The following is an 11,886-nucleotide window of genomic DNA, read 5'->3' on the forward strand; positions in this document are numbered from 1 at the left end:
GCAATTCGCGGCACCCCCCGCGACCCCCCTCCTGCAATTCGCGGCACCCTCTGCGACCCCCCCTCCCGCGATTCGCGGACACCTAAGTTGCAATACAGGGCATCTTTCATACAATTCTAACCATATTTCTCATATACAAACGTTCACAAATTAAGGGGGCGCAGCCCCTTACGACGGTGTGAAGAGCGCCCGTAGGGCGCGATGAATCACCTAGTATTTAGATATTTGTAGAAGTTTTTTGCAGTGTATTATTTATCAATAGATATTACAAATATAGACTAATAATTTATAACAAGGCAATAATCTTATGTATAATACAATTACCTTACTCTGGGGATCCTTCCTCTGTCTCTCTCTTACTCCTCTGTCCTCCCAGCTCTCCAACCAGTAACTGATCCAGCAGCTCCTCCATCAGCTCCCAGTGGGCTGATACAGCCTATTTATAGTCACTCCTCCCCATCTCTCCCCAGTAGTTCCCAGGATGCCCTGCAGGAATTCTTACACTGAGAGGTGACATGTAAATTAGGGTTACATAACATTAGTATACAGCTCCTCCTGCCCAGCTCCTTGTCTTGTAAATGAGGTTTAAATATTCCTAAAGTCACTTACTACAATGGGAAATGATAATTACAGGGTAACACCTTGTATTGTAATTAGATCACAGCAGCCTCTGGCCTCCTGTTATATCACCAATGGAAGCTTTTGTTTAGTAGTCACCTATTGTCCAGGCAGAGAGTCAGCACTGAGATGTTCTACATATCAGCAGGAACTCTACAATGATTCACTGCTAATAATAACAAACATGCATACATATAATTTATGTATATCTATCTATCTATCTATCTATCTATCTATCTATCTATCTATCTATCTATCTATATACAAGATATCACTGAACTCACCATGTCTAGGTTGGGGTGCAGTTGCCAGTGACCACAAATAACTTCTGTACACTGAAAGGAAAAGCAATATTCTAATAACATGTAATGTTACTTTATACTAAATTTCTCCATAAAGATAGAGTGGCAGCTCTAGGCCACTTCTTTTTTTTTAAATTCATTAATCTTTATTTTAATTTCCATTTCATACAAAAGACAATTACTCTTTACAGACATAATACATTTAAAAAACAATACAATTACAATTACAGGTCACCATTTTATATAATATTCACTCTTATACTTTATATCAATTCTAGTTCGACTGTGTGGTAGCATGTCTTTCTGTAGGACCTTTTAAGACCAGTGCAATCGGCCCGAATCCATTCTAATACTCGTGGAATAATGTATATTTATAGGTTATATCCACTGGTGCTCATCTATATCACAATTCAATCCTCTTGTTGATCTTATGTGTGTTTTTAGTGAAAATTTCTTTTTTTTTTAATTTAATTTATTTTATTAGAGTGCCTTATTTAGTGTTACATAGTGCGTTTATATATCTTAGAGTGTGTATATATTTATATTTACTTTGTTACAATTTATTCATACTTTGTGACGTTTTTAATTATCCATATTGACTAATTGTGTTTATGTATATTAGTGCTCTATATTTCTCATCATAACCATTTTAAGACTTCAAGACCTATCGTATATCATATTCCAATATTTTTATCATCTTTTTTTTTTTTTTTTAACGGATATCTACCTGATTGCACTGGTCCGGGCCTAGATCTTCTTCTATTTCACTTGTTCTATATATGCTGGAATCACACCATCTATCCCATTTACTATGGAACTTAGCCATTGCATTTCTTGTATGAAACATGTGTTTCTCATGTTTGATCACGTCTTTCACTAGGGCTCTCCATTTCACTATTTCTGGTTGTGCTACTGAGAGCCAAGTGCGCGCTATAATCACTTTTGCTAAGGTGATAAAGCTAATAATATATGAATATAGCTGTGGTGAATTACCTCCTTCCATTCCTAATCCAAATAGACATATCCTGGGACCCAGCTGGGCAATATTGGGCACCGTGGCCCTAACATCGCTCCATACCTCCTCCCAGAATAATGGAATCTTAGAGCATCCCCATATTAAATGCCAGAAGTCTGCCCCCTCTTCTGCACATTTAGGGCATCTAGTATTATCCCTTAATCCTGCTCTATATAGCATCGTCGGAGTGCGATATACTCTGTGCAGAATAAAGAAGTGGACCTGTTGGTATCTATTGCATGATGTAGCATTTTTTAATAGCCCCAGTACTCTTTTCCAATTTTCTGTTGATAGTGGGCCTATATCATCTTCCCATTTAGTTTTTAGCTGGTCTAATAGTTGAGGATTTTGGTTTGTGTTAATATTCGCATATAATTGTGCTACCTGCCCTTTCTTACTCATTTTACGCAGCAACATTTTAACAGGTGATACGGAAATTTCTAGAGTTTGCCCTCCAAATTGTCTCTCTATGGCATGCCTTAATTGCAGATATCTAAAGAAATAACTGTTTGATATTTTAAATTCATTCTGCAGTTGGTTGAATGATTTAAATTGACCATTGCTATATAGGTGTCCTATCTCTATTACACCTTTTTTTTGCCATATATTATCCATAGATAGCTTGTCTAATTCTGGGTATTTTTTATTAAACCATATGGGGGACTCTACCTCTAGTCCTATCCACTCAGACAGTGTATGCGCATATCGCCACACCAATGCCAATTGCCGAAACATTGGAGAGATTCCTTTTAAAGAAAGCCCTGATAACAAAAAGTGTATTGGTGATTCCCATGTTCCCAACTGTTCTTTGACAAGGGCTCTTATTGTTGGCTCCAGTTCGTTAGTCACCCAAGCTTGCATAGATGCCATTTGTGACGCTACATAGTAATTCCTTAGGTTCGGAAGGGCTAGCCCTCCCTTTTCCTTCGGTTTATATAAAGTTTTAATTGCCACTCGTGCCTGCTTTTCCTTCCAAATAAATGATGATAGTATTCTTTCTATAGCTGTGAATATTGACTTAGGGATATATACAGATGAGTTCTGCCATACGAACAAATACTTTGGTTGCATAATCATTTTGAACATGTTTATGCGTCCAGTTACAGTTATTGGCAGCTTCCTCCATGTATGCATCCTTTCCTTGAACCCAGCTGTAATTGGGTCAATATTTAATTCCAGATATTTCTGCACATCTGGAGTTATCCATATTCCCAAGTATTTAAATTTAAGTGTCCACCTCAATGGATATAAATCTTGATGTTCTTCTGGTATTTTACCTGATACTGGGAGTATACTTGACTTTTCCCAGTTGATTTGCAGTCCTGAGACTGCGCCAAAACTGTTCACCAGGTCAAGCATAGCCTGTATAGAATTTTCTGGCTCTTGTATAAATATCAACATATCATCAGCATATAGGCCCTTATTCTGGTTGGTGCGGTAATATCCGCGTGCCGCCGATGTTTTGTGTCTGCGCATGTGCGAGCGGGGCGTACGGCCAAATCCCGCATGAAATGTGAACACTCCGAACAGGGGGTGGAGAGGGGCGTGAAGGGCTATTTGGGCTCATTACCATATGCATACGCCCCACGTTTCATGGGCGTTCCCATGCAAACGCTGGGCGTACGCATGGTAATGCGGCCGTGACGCACGTGTAGGGGGCGGACATATGACATCGCCGGATGTCAGCTGCCCGCCCAGATCCCTGCTTTTGCACGGAAAAATGTCCATGTGGTCTGAGGTTGCGGGAGCTGGTGGACCACTCGGTCCTGCATTCGATGGTCTGCGACCATCGAATGATGGGGGAGGTTCCCTGAGATGGAGGAGGCGTATTTCGTGAAAAATACACGTGCGGTCCGTTCGGTCAGCTTCTTACCGCGTATGGACAGAGTTGGCAATCCGTATGGAAGGCGGGGTTTCGCACGCACGGTCCTGGCCACATATTCGGATCCGGCACCGATCAGAATAAGGCCCATAGTGCTATGACGTCCACAATTTCTCCAATCCTTATTCCCTTTATTTGTGGGTCTAGGCGGATTTTACATGCTAATGGTTCTGTTGCCATAGCAAATAATGCTGGCGACAGAGCGCATCCCTGTCGGGTTCCTCTTTTCAGACCAAAGGTATCTGACGCATATCCGTTTATGGATACCATAGCGAACGGGGAGGTGTATAACATTTGGACCCATTTAATAAACCGTGATCCAAACCCCATCTTTTGGAGCACTGCCCACAAATAACTCCAATTAACAGTGTCGAAGGCCTTGGCGGCATCCAAGGATACCACCAAGGCCCCCGACTCCACATTCTGGCTTCTCTGTAGGTGACAAAATAAGCGTCTTAAATTTTGGGTGGTAGTTCTTCCTGGTATGAATCCAGATTGGTCTGGGTGGATTATGTACTCCATAACCCTACTTAACCTTGTGGCAACAGCCTTAGCCAGAATTTTAACGTCTGTATTCAACAATGAAATAGGTCTGTATGAGTCTGGAGAGAGAGGATCCTTTTCCTTCTTTAGTATTAAAATAATTACTGCCTCCATCATTGTAGGTGGAAGGGAACCCCATTCGAGCAGCGTATTAAATAGCTCCGTTAAATATGGGATGAAGAAATCTCCATACTATTTATATACCTCTGTGGGTATCCCATCCCTCCCTGGTGCCTTATTGGCTGGGAGGGAATAGATAGCCTCTGCTATCTCTTCTTTAGTATATGGGGTTTCTAACATATTTGCTTCTTCAGCCGTTAGAGATGGCATAGGAATTTGCTTCAGATATTCATGTAATTCTTTTTCAGTACATTTCTCTCCAGACCCATACAGTTCTGCATAATATGCACCAAAGACTTCTGTTATATCTCTCCCAGAATCATCTGCTGAGTTTTTTATGTTTTATATTAAATTGCAGCTGTTTTCATCCTTGGCTATAAATGCCAGCTGGCTGCCCCCTATCTCTGCCTGGAAATATTGACGATGTCTACTAAACTGTTCTCCGTTTAGATTTATTATATAGGTATTCTACCCATTCCTCTTTTGCATCTATCATATTCATCTTATTTCTTAACGAACCAGAGTTGATGTATTCCTCCTCTAGCTGGCGAAGCTTATTTTCTAGTTAATTTTCCTTACTTCTGCTCTCTTTTTTAGCTTCTGATATCTTTTTTATGAAGGATCCTCTTATTACAGCTTTTATAGCATCGTGTCGTATTGCTGGGTTTTGATATGTGCTATTATCTACTACATAGTTTTCCCAGTTTATTTTCATTTCTGCATTCGTATCCACCACCTCTAGCCAGAATGGATTTAATTTCCATCCTGTTTTCCGCCTGTCCTGGTTTAGGTAGATTTTTAAATATATCGGTGAGAGATCTGAGATCCCTTTAGATAGATACTCTACTTTAATTACTGCAGGGGGTAGTATGGGGGATATTAAAAATAGGTCTATTCTAGAGAATGTATTGTGTGTTGGTGAATAACAGGAGAACTTTAGGACCTACTCCTCCATATATCCATCCATCCTATTTCTGAAACTAATTTAGCAAATGGAGTTGGTTTAATTTCACCATATATCGCTATCTGGCCCGTATTACCTCTCCATCTATCATACTTGCTGCACATTATATTATTATAATCCCCCATGCATAATACCGGGATATCTGGGGAATCTGATGTAAATACCAATGCTTGCTGCATAACATCGTTGCTGTATGGGCGGGGAATATACATTGCCAGTATATACATAGGTTTATAATTTACAACAGCTTTTAGGAAAATGTATCTGCCATATGGGTCAATAAGACTTGTTTCTACTTGGAATTTCAGTGATTTTTTTATCAATATTATAACGCCCCTAGAATTATTGGTAAATGTTGAATGGAAGGTTGAGCCTAACCACGGCTTTTTCATGGCTTTTGTTCTATCCCCGTATAGATGTGTCTCATATTTTCTAAGTTGGGACATGACGAGCGATCTTTTTATTTTATTGTTAAGTCCCCTAACGTTCCAGCTTACAAAGCTTATCCCCTTTATGCGATCATTCATGGTTTATCTGGCCCATATATTGACATATATATAATGCAATTTTTTTTTTCCACATCATCAATATTTATACATTCTGTTAATTTCTGGTGACCTGACATATATATAATACAATTCCTATACATATGTACAACATTTAACAAACCCTCCCTCCCTAACCTACCCTGTATAACCTCTACCCTTAAGGTATACCTATATCCCCGTACCACATAAACTCCCATGTACTATCTTTTCCGCGGGTATCAGAGCCCACAGACTCCCATGATCGTAACAGAGCATGGGGCTCCCACACACCTTTTTATTCTTCTTTCTCTTCCCAGTCTCATATTTTGGCTATACAGGTTGAGTATCCTGTATCCGGACATCCCTTATCCGAATTATTCCAAAAACCGTGGTTTTTTGGAATCATTCGAAAAAAATTTTAACCCCCCCTTACCCTCTTTTCATACTTACCAAGTCCCCGGGCGTCCACAGCAGGCCTCCGGCATCTTCTCCAGGGTCTCCAGCGGTCCCAGGAATGCATTGCGCGAGTGTGCGAGAGCGCCGGTGACGTCACCGGTGCGCGCGCGCACTCACGCAATGCACGCAATGCCTGCTGTGGACGCCCGGGGACTGCGTGGACTCCGAGGGACCACCGGACACCATCAGGGGACAGGTAAGTATGCTTTAAAAAAAATATTCCAAAAACCGAAAAATTCCCCTATCCGGAATGCTCGTGGTCCCGAGCATTTCGGATAGGGGATACTCAACCTGTATAAGAAGAAAAAAAAAAAGGCTTTTTCCAAATGTACCTTTTCCCAAATGTGCACATACACATACCCCATTTTTATATATGATGACTTATCGTAACCTGTGTATTATACATCCTGGGTAAAGTTTCTTTAAACCATGGGGTCAGGAAGAGAAATTGTTAATAAAAAACAGAGAGAAAAAGGGAGTCTGCCAATAGGTAGTCCTCCACAGTCTCTCTTCAGTCTCTCATAACATGTGTTTTTAGATTCAATTGCACCTCTCTACATCGCCCTTGGTTTGAGGGGAGAACAGTTTAAAAAAATAAAAAAAAAGGGGCCTTTATAAACTACTCATTCTTTTATACGTAGCAGCTTATCGTATCCTGTGCATTTTATTTCCTGAGTAAAGTTTCTTTAGGCCAAGGAACCAGGAAGGGCACTGATTAATAAGGAGTAGAGAGGAGAAATCCAGCAGAGGGAAATCTCTCCTCAGTCCCTCACATCGTATATATTTATTACTGTTTAGATTCGTATACACCTCTCCTCATCGTCGTTGGTTTCAAGGGGAAAAAGAAAAGAATTTAAAGAGAAAAATTTTTTTTTCAAGTACATTCCCTCTAGCAGTTATTGCTTGTAGATTTTAGTGTTTTTTTTTTTTTTTTCGAGCCAGTCCTCAGCTTCTTATGGGCTTTAGAAGAAGTGTGCATTATTCTCATGTATTACTTGCAGTCTCGCGGGGAAGATCATAGAATATTGAATATTTAGATCTCGCAGAGCCCTTTTAATTTGCATGAATCCTGCGCGGTTCTTTTGCACTTCTATGGCAAAATCTGGATAGAGCGACACCTTATGACCATTGTGTAGAATCTGCCCTTTTTCAAGGGCTGCTCTTAGGGCAACATCTCTGTCCTTATAGTGCAACAGTCGGGCTATTAGTGTTATTGCGGGAGCACCAGGTAATGGCGGTCTCGAGGGTACCCTGTGCGCTCGCTCTACAGTGAATTGCTGGGTGAATATTTCAGTTGTAAAAGTCTGTTTAAGCCATTGTTCAATGAATTTTTCTATGTCTGTTCCCTCTGCCCGCTCTGGGAGCCCGACTATACGGATATTGTTCCACCGAAGCCTCCCTTCCATATCCGATACTTTGGTTTGTATACTCGACATTTGAGCGGAGAGGGTTTCCACCTTTTTTGTCAGTGGAGTAGTAATATCCTCCAGTTGGGAGATACGGGTCTCTGTTTCCTGCACTCTTTCTCTGATATTTTGAAGGTCTTGCCTTAGTAAAGAAACATCTGATTGCACTTGGCCGATCTTCTCTGTTACCCTCTGTTCTGAGGCATTTATTGCCTGCAAAATTTGTTGCGTCGACTGTGTCGACTCCGCAATTGAAGTTTCCAATTCTGCCCGAGAGGAGGGAGAGCTTGGTACACTTTGTGAGGCAGACTTAGAAGTTTGTGTGTTACGTGCAAATTTCTCTAATTTAGCCGCAGCAGATGCTGCTGCGCCCTTCACCATCTTTTCCGCCTTTTATCTGTATTTGCTTAAAGAGCAGGACACAGTGGTTCACCAGATATTTTAGCTTCCGCCACAGAGGACCACAGTTAAAGGCGAGATATACAGTTAGAGGTGAGATATTGGCCGGTTCTACTCAATCAGAGTCCCGTTTTTATAATGCACATTTAACCATATGAATAGTTAGTCAGGTATCTCGCCTCTATTATATGGAGAAGTGAGATCTTAATTTCGGAGGCAACTTTCCTTTATTTTAACTCCTGTATAATAATGCAATCTAGTTCAAGAGGCTCTAGCAAATATTCCAAGAACACAGCGTCTCAATATATCAGGTTTCCCCGCCTTATCTCTTCATTTAAGGGGAGCCAATGCACAGGGTATATTGAGGGGTCACAGTTTAAATATGTATAGATAAGTGGCAGTTTACCGGCTTTGGACTCCGGCTCAGCATATGTCCGTGATACAGTGTGTTGTATAGCCTGCCGTTGGAGACACTCAGGCAATAATGTACTGCAAAAAAAAGGGGGGTATCCACCAGATGAAATTGTCGCGTCGTCACTGTCTCCTCCACTCAATAGTGCAGCTCGGTGTCCAGCAGACTTGTTATTGGCCGCCGCGGTCAATCGCTTGTCTGGACCCTCTGGCAAAGTCAGCCGTAGCACACTCTGGGCAATATTCCAGGAACTCAGTGTCTGAGTATAGCAGGATTCCCCACCTTATCTTTCTATTTATAGGGAGCCAGTACACAGAGTGTACTTAGTGGGTCACAGTTCTAAGTGCGTGGAGATATATGGCAATCCACCTGGTCTAACCTCCAAATCAGCACGTGTCCGTTATGTATGGTAATGTCTGCAGCTAGGGACACTCAGCAAGCACCATACCGCATAAGGGGGCATCATCCAGGTATACTCGTTACTTTTATCACTGCCTCCTCCTGCTCAAATAGTGCAGCTAGGTTTTATTGCCAGCAGACTCAGTCACATGCTCGTCTGGACCCTGCAGCAAGCCCCCAGCCTCAGGCAGTTTTATTGCTAGCAGACACGGTCACACACCCGTCTGGACCCCCCAGCAAGCCTCAAGCCAAAGGCAACTCCACTACCAGCAGACACGGTCTCACTCTTGTCTGGACCCCACAACAAGCCTCCAGCCACAGGCAGTTCCACCGCCAGCAGACACGGCCACACGCTCGCCTGTATCCCACAGCCAACCTCTAGCCACAGGGAGATCTGACCAGCATCACAAGCGGCACCGCTACAAGCCAGGGTCAGGATGCCGGCGTCTCACTTATCCCGTCTGTGCGCTCAGCCGGAAGTGCTGCGCCGCATCACCGGGATGTCGGGTCCCAGCTCCCTTCTCATCCCCTGCTCACCCGGCAGCGCGTTCCCCGCTCCAAGTCCCTGCGAAAGGGATACCAAGTCTTTCTGGCCGGCCCACAGTGAGTAGCCACAGTAGTTTAGGTTATTCGGATGGTGCCCACTGCTAGGGGGGGGATTTTTCCAAAGAGAGCCGGGGTTGCATAACAGTTTGCCCATAGATTTGAAAATTTGCTTATGGGACTTTTTGAGAACCAGTACATTTAAGGGAGTAATTTACTATACTAACTATGGCCAATAAAAAGGAGGAATAAGGTAATGAACTGCTTAACTAGACAAGCTGTCATTATTAACATTGGTTAGCAAATATCTCAAAAGCAAAAAGAAAAAGGGTTCCTATTTTGGGGAGCTCACTGGATTAATCTATATGTGTAACAATCCTTTTGTATGGAATCATTACAGACAAACAAATACTTTTTTTATAAAAGGTAACTTTTATTAGTATGCTAAAATTGCTAAAAGCCAGCGAAATATAGGGTTGAAAGTGAAAAGTGTTAAAAATAATTAAGAGATTAAAATGTTGTGCACTCTTTTTTTGTTCAATGAGAATCTACTATGTCTTAAAGATTCTTATATTTAATGGGACTCCAAAAATAATTATCTGTGGGTTCTTTAATGGTGCTGATTATATAGTAAGTTAGTTTACCATTATATCAAGGAAGGTAAGTAGCTTTTAGGCAATCCAATACAGTTTCAATCATCCCATACTTGTTAATGATTCCATAAGAAATCTTTCCATGCTCAAGTACAGGGAAGCCGGGGCCAATCTTGGGGCATGACCTCAGAGCAGATGTTGTAGGGCAGAAGTCTGGAGCAATGGGGTGTGCTGCCGCAAGACAGAGGTGCTGAGAAGGAGGTGGAATAGATATCCCCTATGAACCCAGGCGTGTGACATCTGTTCCGGTGCCCTCTCGGCGCCCTCCCGGTCCCACTCGTGGTGCACAGCTTGTCAGCGTGCAGAGACCCTGGACACAGGACACTGATGCTGGGCAACAGGAAGTGCACTGCAGCCGCCCGGTCCCCTGATGAACCCCCACGATCTTAGAGGACAGAGGTACCCCTTGCTGGGCCACCGCAATAAGTATGGATTTCATCCCCAGGGCAACCCCTGCCTTCAAATAAGTTAAACCTTATATCTTGGTGAACTGGGAAGGTGGGGTGGTCACCCTTGGTGGGTAAAAGGGCTGCCCTGCCTGGTGTAACTGGGGGTCTGTCATTGCCGGGATCCCTGCTCCCTCACTGGCCTTGATTGGGGAGCCCTCCTGACCTGCCTCAGGAAATTGGACAAGAGACAGGAACAGTCTAGAATCCTTTTTGAGCTGCACATATTACCCAACTTATTCAATGTTCCCTCTAATTTTACGAAGGCTGTGTGTGGCAAAAGATTTTGGCTGTGCAACTTTGGCAGGAAATTTTTATTTTTGTGCGTCACTTCTATATATAACTGGAAAACGACGTTCAGCATTTGTGTTAACTTTTCTTCAAAATGATATTAAACATTCAAAACACAGCACATGATGTAGTTAATGGGTGAAACATACATTGATTTAGTCCACAACTGCAAAAAGGGGACCACTGCTGCTTTTTGTGCTCTGTTGTACTGTCTGTGCGCATGCTCTCCAAGTTGTGTGCACACGTGCACAGCTTAGTGGGAACACTGCCCTCATTGCTAAAGTAGCACTGCTGAATACAGGGTGACCTTGCAGTTATACAGAAGACCCATACGATTGAGGCACAGGAAACCGCACCCACTCTGGCGCATGTGGCAAGCGCCGTGGTGTGAGTCTTCCATTGGAAGCAAGTGGAAACATACCAAGTGGATAAATCCTATAAAGCAGAAGTACCAGCTGAGATACTAAGAAGCAGTGGAAGTCGTGGGAACCCTAAAGACTGTAAAAAGCTGTTTTTTACCCTCTGTATCATAGAATTGTAGAAGGGTGTCTTGAAAGCCCATGTGAGCTATTGCCTGTAGCAGTAGGTGTGGACAAATAAGTTGGGGGGCACATGTAGCCCCCCAAGAAGGGGATAACGAATAATAAAAGCTCTGTGTGTCACAGGGTGATACTTGATCCAATAAGTCATTGGGTGAGAGCCATAAGATGGGGAAACCAGGACAGGCTGCAGCTGCTGCCAAGCTGGAAAAGTTAGCAAGAAGCAATAATCCCCAGACTAGGAATAAAGAAAAAGAAACACGATACTCACTGTCCCCAAATACCTCAGTATTATCAAAGTCTGCATTGGCACAGCCTAAAACAGAGACAATGATGCAAAAACTACTGGACGCATTTAAAGGTAGTGCAGC

The sequence above is a fragment of the Crinia signifera genome, unplaced genomic scaffold (genome assembly GCF_055691185.1).
Source record: "Crinia signifera unplaced genomic scaffold, ASM5569118v1 HAP2_SCAFFOLD_109, whole genome shotgun sequence".
Classification (NCBI taxonomy): domain Eukaryota; kingdom Metazoa; phylum Chordata; class Amphibia; order Anura; family Myobatrachidae; genus Crinia; species Crinia signifera.